The sequence below is a fragment of the Schistocerca americana genome, chromosome 1 (assembly GCF_021461395.2).
Source record: "Schistocerca americana isolate TAMUIC-IGC-003095 chromosome 1, iqSchAmer2.1, whole genome shotgun sequence".
Classification (NCBI taxonomy): Eukaryota; Metazoa; Arthropoda; class Insecta; order Orthoptera; family Acrididae; genus Schistocerca; species Schistocerca americana.
The window spans coordinates 1003202881-1003209206 of record NC_060119.1 but is presented as its reverse complement, the minus strand read 5'-3'; positions in this window follow the sequence as shown (position 1 = coordinate 1003209206).

Below are 6326 nucleotides of genomic sequence, written 5' to 3'. Positions count from 1 at the left end.
GTGCACCATCAATCAAGGACCACGAACCGGGTCAGACGTTGAGTAAAATCAGATAAGGTGCCTCAGTCGCCCCTAAGGGAGCTACGGTCTAGCATTGCACCTGTGGCCTCCAAGGTCAGATTTTTAACTCCGGTGTGGGGTGTGAAAAACGCCGTCTATGTGCGCCCCCTTCCGCCAACTTTAGGACAACTGCACAGCCACTCCAGACACACATGCAAAAATATGGGACGCGTCTGATCCCAAATGCAATTGTAAAAAGCATCCCAAGATGTATTTGTGTGAATATAAACGATTTACCCTTTTTAAAACGGATGGTTATTTTGAAAATTTACATTTGTGGTCCCATGCATAAGTTAAAATTCATCCCAAGCCTCCTCATTCTTGTAGAAGACATCATCATCATCAATACTCCGCCTTTCTTCTTATTAGCTTGTCTCCATTTTTCCTGTTCTGCATCTCGGAGTAGCTGGAGCCATGTTTGGTTTCTCTTCTCCTTTATGTGGTCCATACATCATCTCAGTGTTCTTCCCTGCAATACTTTCCCTTCGACTTAGATATGGATGATCATTTTTTCCAGGCTGGTCCCGGCGGAGGTTCGAGTCCTCCCTCGGGCATGTGTGTGTGTGTGTGTGTGTGTGTGTGTGTGTGTGTGTGTGTGTGTGTGTGTGTTTGTCCTTAGGATAATTTAGGTTAAGTAGTGTGTAAGCTTAGGGACTGATGACCTTAGCAGTTAAGTCCCATAAGATTTCACACACACATCATCTTTTCCAAATTATCCTCCTGTGGTCGAACTACGTGATCAAAGAACTGCAGGATTCGCTGTAAACAAATACTGGACTACCTCTTCTTCAGCCTGAGTTCCTGAAGGATTGATTTGCTGAGTTCCTGAAGGATTGATTTGTTGTTTCAATTGTCCAACCATGACATTTGCAGCAACCTCCTGTATGTTCACATCACAAAAGCCACGTTCCAGTCCCATAAAAGAAAACTGAAAAGACCAGAGATTTCAGCTGACTTCATTTCGTAAGTGTGGTTAGGGCTCGGTCTTTCCAAATCACTGTCTGCTTCGATGCAGCAGCCCATCCCACCTCCCCCTTTTCCCAGAATAATTCTACTCCGTATATTCTGTGCAGAGCCACCCACTTTCTGACTAATTAGCCCAGCTAGACAAAGTGATCAACTTCTTCATATTCTGATAGCACGTCAGTAGTTGTCGATTTTCATGACTTTGATCTTTTTCTTATTATCTGACAAACCAAGCATCTTACTTTCTCTCTTAACCCTATGCGGCAGTTCATTTCCACTTGTGATTCTGCGCACAGCGCGGTGTCATCAACAAATGTTAAATCACTGTTTCTTCGTCCTCCAATTCGGATCCTGCCAGTCCGGCCATGAAGACTTTTTCTCTTAACATATTGTCCTAATATTTGTAGCTACTTGCACATGTTGTTGTTGTTGTGGTCTTCAGTCCTGAGACTGGTTTGATGCAGCTCTCCATGCTACTCTATCCTGTGCAAGCTTCTTCATCTCCCAGTACTTACTGCAGCCTACATCCTTCTGAATCTGCTTGGTGTATTCATCTCTTGGTCTCCCTCTACGATTTTCACCCTCCACGCTGCCCTCCAATTCTAAATTGGTGATCCCTCGATGTCTCAGAACATGTCCTACCAACCGATCCCTTCTTCTAGTCAAGTTGTGCCACAAGCTCCTCTTCTCCCCAATTCTATTCAATACTTCCTCATTAGTTATGTGATCTATACATCTAATCTTCAGCATTCTTCTGTAGCACCACATTTCGAAAGCTTCTATTCTCTTCTTGTCTAAACTATTAATCGTCCACGTTTCACTTCCATACATGGCTACACTCCATACAAATACTTTCAGAAACGACTTCCTGACATTTAAATCTATACTCGATGATAACAAATTTTTCTTCTTCAGAAACGCTTTCCTTGCAATTGCCAGTCTACATTTTATATCCTCTCTACTTCGACCATCATCAGTTATTTTGCTCCCCAAATAGCAAAACTCCTTTACTACTTTAAGTGTCTCATTTCCTAATCTAATTCCCTCAGCATTACCAGACTTAATTCGACTACATTCCATTATCCTCGTTTTGCTTTTGTTGATGTTCATCTTATATCCTCCTTTCAAGACACTGTGCATTCCGTTGAACTGCTCTTCCAAGTCCTTTGGTGTCTCTGACAGAATTACAATGTCATCGACGAACCTCAAAGTTTTTATTTCTTCTCCCTGGATTTTAATACCTACTCCAAATTTTTCTTTTGTTTCCTTTACTGCTTGCTCAATATACAGATTGAATAACATCGGGGATAGGCTACAACCCTGTCTCACTCCCTTCCCAACCACTGCTTCCCTTTCATACCCCTCGACTCTTATAACTCCCATCTGGTTTCTGTACAAATTGTAAATAGCCTTTCGCTCCCTGTATTTTACCCCTGCCACCTTCAGAATTTGAAAGAGAGTAATCCAACCACATATATTGTTCAAAAGGCTTGAAATAGTGCCATCAAGTTGATTACTGCTTTGCTATCAGAACAGAGATTTCTGATAGGGATAAGAAGGTTATCAGGAACATTCATTTCTGCTAAGGCGTTGCTGCTATAGTCTTGTGAAATTACATGAATCTATTTGAAACATCCTGTATAGACACAACTTTACAAATATTTGAACACAAGCGTAGGTGTCACAGATCGTAATTAATCTTGCATTGCCTCAGATAATACACTAAGGCCCTTCTTCCCACGTTGCATATTTTTTTTATACGTTCTCTCGTAGACTGAACACATATTTCTCCCGCAGAGGCCTCCGTTCACCTACGGAAGCAACGCACACTGACAGCGCGGAGCCTGTCGAACACGCTGGTCCGCCTGTTTACACGGCTGACACGCCGGCACAACGCCATTAATCGCTGCTGGACAAGCGTTGACAGGCTGACCTGTTGATAACCACCCTTTACGTCATCACGCGCCGCACCGCCTGGCAACTATTGAAACCTAAACACGAGACCAACGAGAACGAAACTCTTAATCATTACTTCAACACCGAAAAACAAAGGAGGACGGTCATTAGGGAATGGTCACTATCTGTCGAGGAGAACACGGCAAGTGCCATAACACGATTTCCCAGAAAATTCGGTCAAAGTAAGAGGGGTCACAATAAGCGAACACGTCTCTCAGCTATTCCATAGACACTCGACCATTTCTTAGAAAACGACGGTCGACGTTTTCGAGGTACCTTATGTGCCTCTTGGCGAGTAAATAGTTCTACCGAAGCTGTGGCACAGTGGCTTTTGCGCCCCGTGTTCGAAATACGATTTCTTTTTTTTTAATCAATTTACATTTCCGTAGAAGATTACTACACGAATGTTTTCCAGTGATACTGAAACACCGTAGTCCTTATTCGTCTGCTAACTGTACGTCTGGTGAATGAACTAAACAAAAGATCAATAAATGAATGAGAAAATTATTTGCAAATGCTTTCGGTGAAGTTCCTGTACTTCATGATCAGTTGTAAGAGCCAGGTTTCGGTAAAGTGATCCAAAATGAGTGTTTTGCCGTGAAATTATTTCCAATGCGTGAAATCTCCAGTAATGTTAACGGCGTTTCTATCCCGAGTGAGGTTTCATGCGAAGAAATGTCTACGTGGCAAAATGGCTCTGAGCACTATGGGACTTAACATCTGAGGTCATCAGTCCTCTAGAACTTAGAACTACTTAAACCTAACTAACCTAAGGACATCATACACATCCATGTCCGAGGCAGGATTCGAGCCTGCGACCGTTGCGGTCACTCGGTTCCAGACTGAAGCGCCTAGAACCGCTCGGCCACTGAGGCCGGTTCTACATGGCAAACCTGCCTATGCGTGATGCTCGTGGTGGTCGGAATTCCTACCCTTTGAATGTTTCAACGTTCGGTGTCATCCTGAAGAATAAAAATAAGAATAAAATGCAGGAGTTTACATAAGAATATGAGAATTTAAAAAGATAGTAATCCTTCAAAAAACTGTACACTCATTTTCTACACAATGGCATTTATTGTGAAACCCAGTTGCAATTTTATAATTAATATAATGCCCCTGTATCTCCTAACCTGACAAGAAATATTTGTGTAGTAACCTTCTATGGACATGGGTCGATAAATGGAAACAGTAATAAAATAAAATAAATACAATGAATAATTGGGTCCCGAACACTGAGCGAAAAAGTGAGAGGTCGTGATGCTAGCCACTGCACCCTGATTTCGGCTGAGACCATCGCCCCCTAAAAAGCCTCAAAACTACGTCGAAAATTTTGACCGTCGTTTTCTCAGAAACAGTCGAGTATCTACGGATAAGCCGAGACACGAGTTTGCTTATTTTGACTCCTTTTACACTCAGTGAAATTTTTGAGAAATCAGGTTACGACAGTTGCCGTGTTCTCCTCGTCAGTTGAAGAATTGTGGGGAAGGAATCGGGCATAGCCTTACCAGAGCAACGTGTCTAGTATTTTCTGAGCTTTGTTTAACTAGACATGTTGACCGCGAGGAAATTTGAACCTTTCTGCACCAAAACGCTGTCTTCAACACGGCTCAATATTCATATTGTGTTGCTTTAGATGGCGATTTCTCCCAAAGAGGAAGAGACGAAAAGTAAATTACGAGTATTTTACAAGTACGTACTCTACCCGCATTCTATAGTACGGGAAAAATTCTTCATCCGTGATCAAGTGACGAGTACACTCTGTCATGCTTGACAGCATTTCATAGCATACACGTTTAGATAATTACTTTCAGCTAACTTTTAACATTGAAACTGCTTTTCTCGTTATTTACCCTAAACTACATTACTATCCATTAAAATTTTAGCACCAGGGTGGACAGCAAAAAATTGTAATTATTGTATGTGTACGCTTTAGGAAGAAGATTACATGATTATATTTGTAGGTGATTTGGGGGTGTACAGTGTGCGAAATTTAGTACACAGAGCTGCCACCTAACACAGCAACAACTCTAACACAGCTGGGTCTCAAGTCGAACTGAGCTTGGATGAAAGCTACGGGTCTTAATTCCATGTTGCATTAAACCTATGCCATAGACCCTCAATCATTAGTTAGCACATTGGACTCGCATTCGGGAGGGCGAGGGTTCAAACCCTAGTCCGGCCATCCTGATTTCGGTTTTCTGTGATTTCTCTAAATCTCTTAAGGCAAATACCAGGATGGTTCCTTCCAGAGGGCATAGTTGCTTCCCGACTTCATCCTTCCCTAATCCGTGCTTGTGCTCCTTCTCTGATGTTAATCACCAATCTCTTACTCCTCATCCTCCTCCTCCTCTTCCTCCAGACCATTAATCGCAGTGGACAGAGTGTGGTGGCATCTCTCACGGAATCTCATGGCCTGATGTATTCAGTGGGTGAGAGACCTGGAGAACGTGCCAGCCAGGGGAACAGTCGAACACCCTCTGTATCGACGTAGGTCAGGACAGCCCAAGCAACTTGCGATCTTGGGTTGTCTTGTTGAAAGATAACATCATAGAGATCAAATGGCTCTGAGCACTAAGGGACTTAACATCCCAGGTCATCACAACTACTTAAACCTAGCTAACCTAAGGACATCACACACTTCCATGCTCGAGGCAGGATTCGAACCTGCGACCGTAGCAATTGCGCGGTTCCAGACTGAAGCGCCTAGAACCGCTCGGTCACACCGGCCGGCCCATCATAGAGATCACGTCACAAACATAACACCTGCTGTCCATCTTACTGGCTATAAGTTGTGTACCCAATTACCCCCCCCCCCCACTCCTCTCCTCCCTCTACTATCATGACAGGTGCTAATACCCGTATGAAGATGACGTGCATCTGGCAACATTCGTTCTCTTCTAGACACTACGTACTGATTCGTCAACAGTGTTGCATGCTGAACTGGGACTGGTTTTAAAAATGATGTGTTGTCGCTCTTGTCCACAGTAGTAGTGGGGCGCATGACTGTCGGCACGCCCCTCTCTGCTGCTGCGTCGAGGCAAGCCGCAGCAATGGCCGCCGCAGTGCTCCAGGAGTGATCGCACTGTCAGTGTGGGTACTCAGCTCGTCGCATACAAGTCCATTCACTGACTTGAGGTACATGACATGGCAGCACAATCCTGTACGACTGGGTGAACAGTATGTCTGCCCTCTCAGGTGCTAGTCACGTGGGGTCATTGATATCTTGTCTGGCGTTCATAATTGCCCTCCTAAACCAAGTGATATGCACGAAAATCGTGTGATGCAGACGAGCGCGAGCAGCAATACGATGGAACGATAAACCACAGTCCCAACAGTCCCATTAT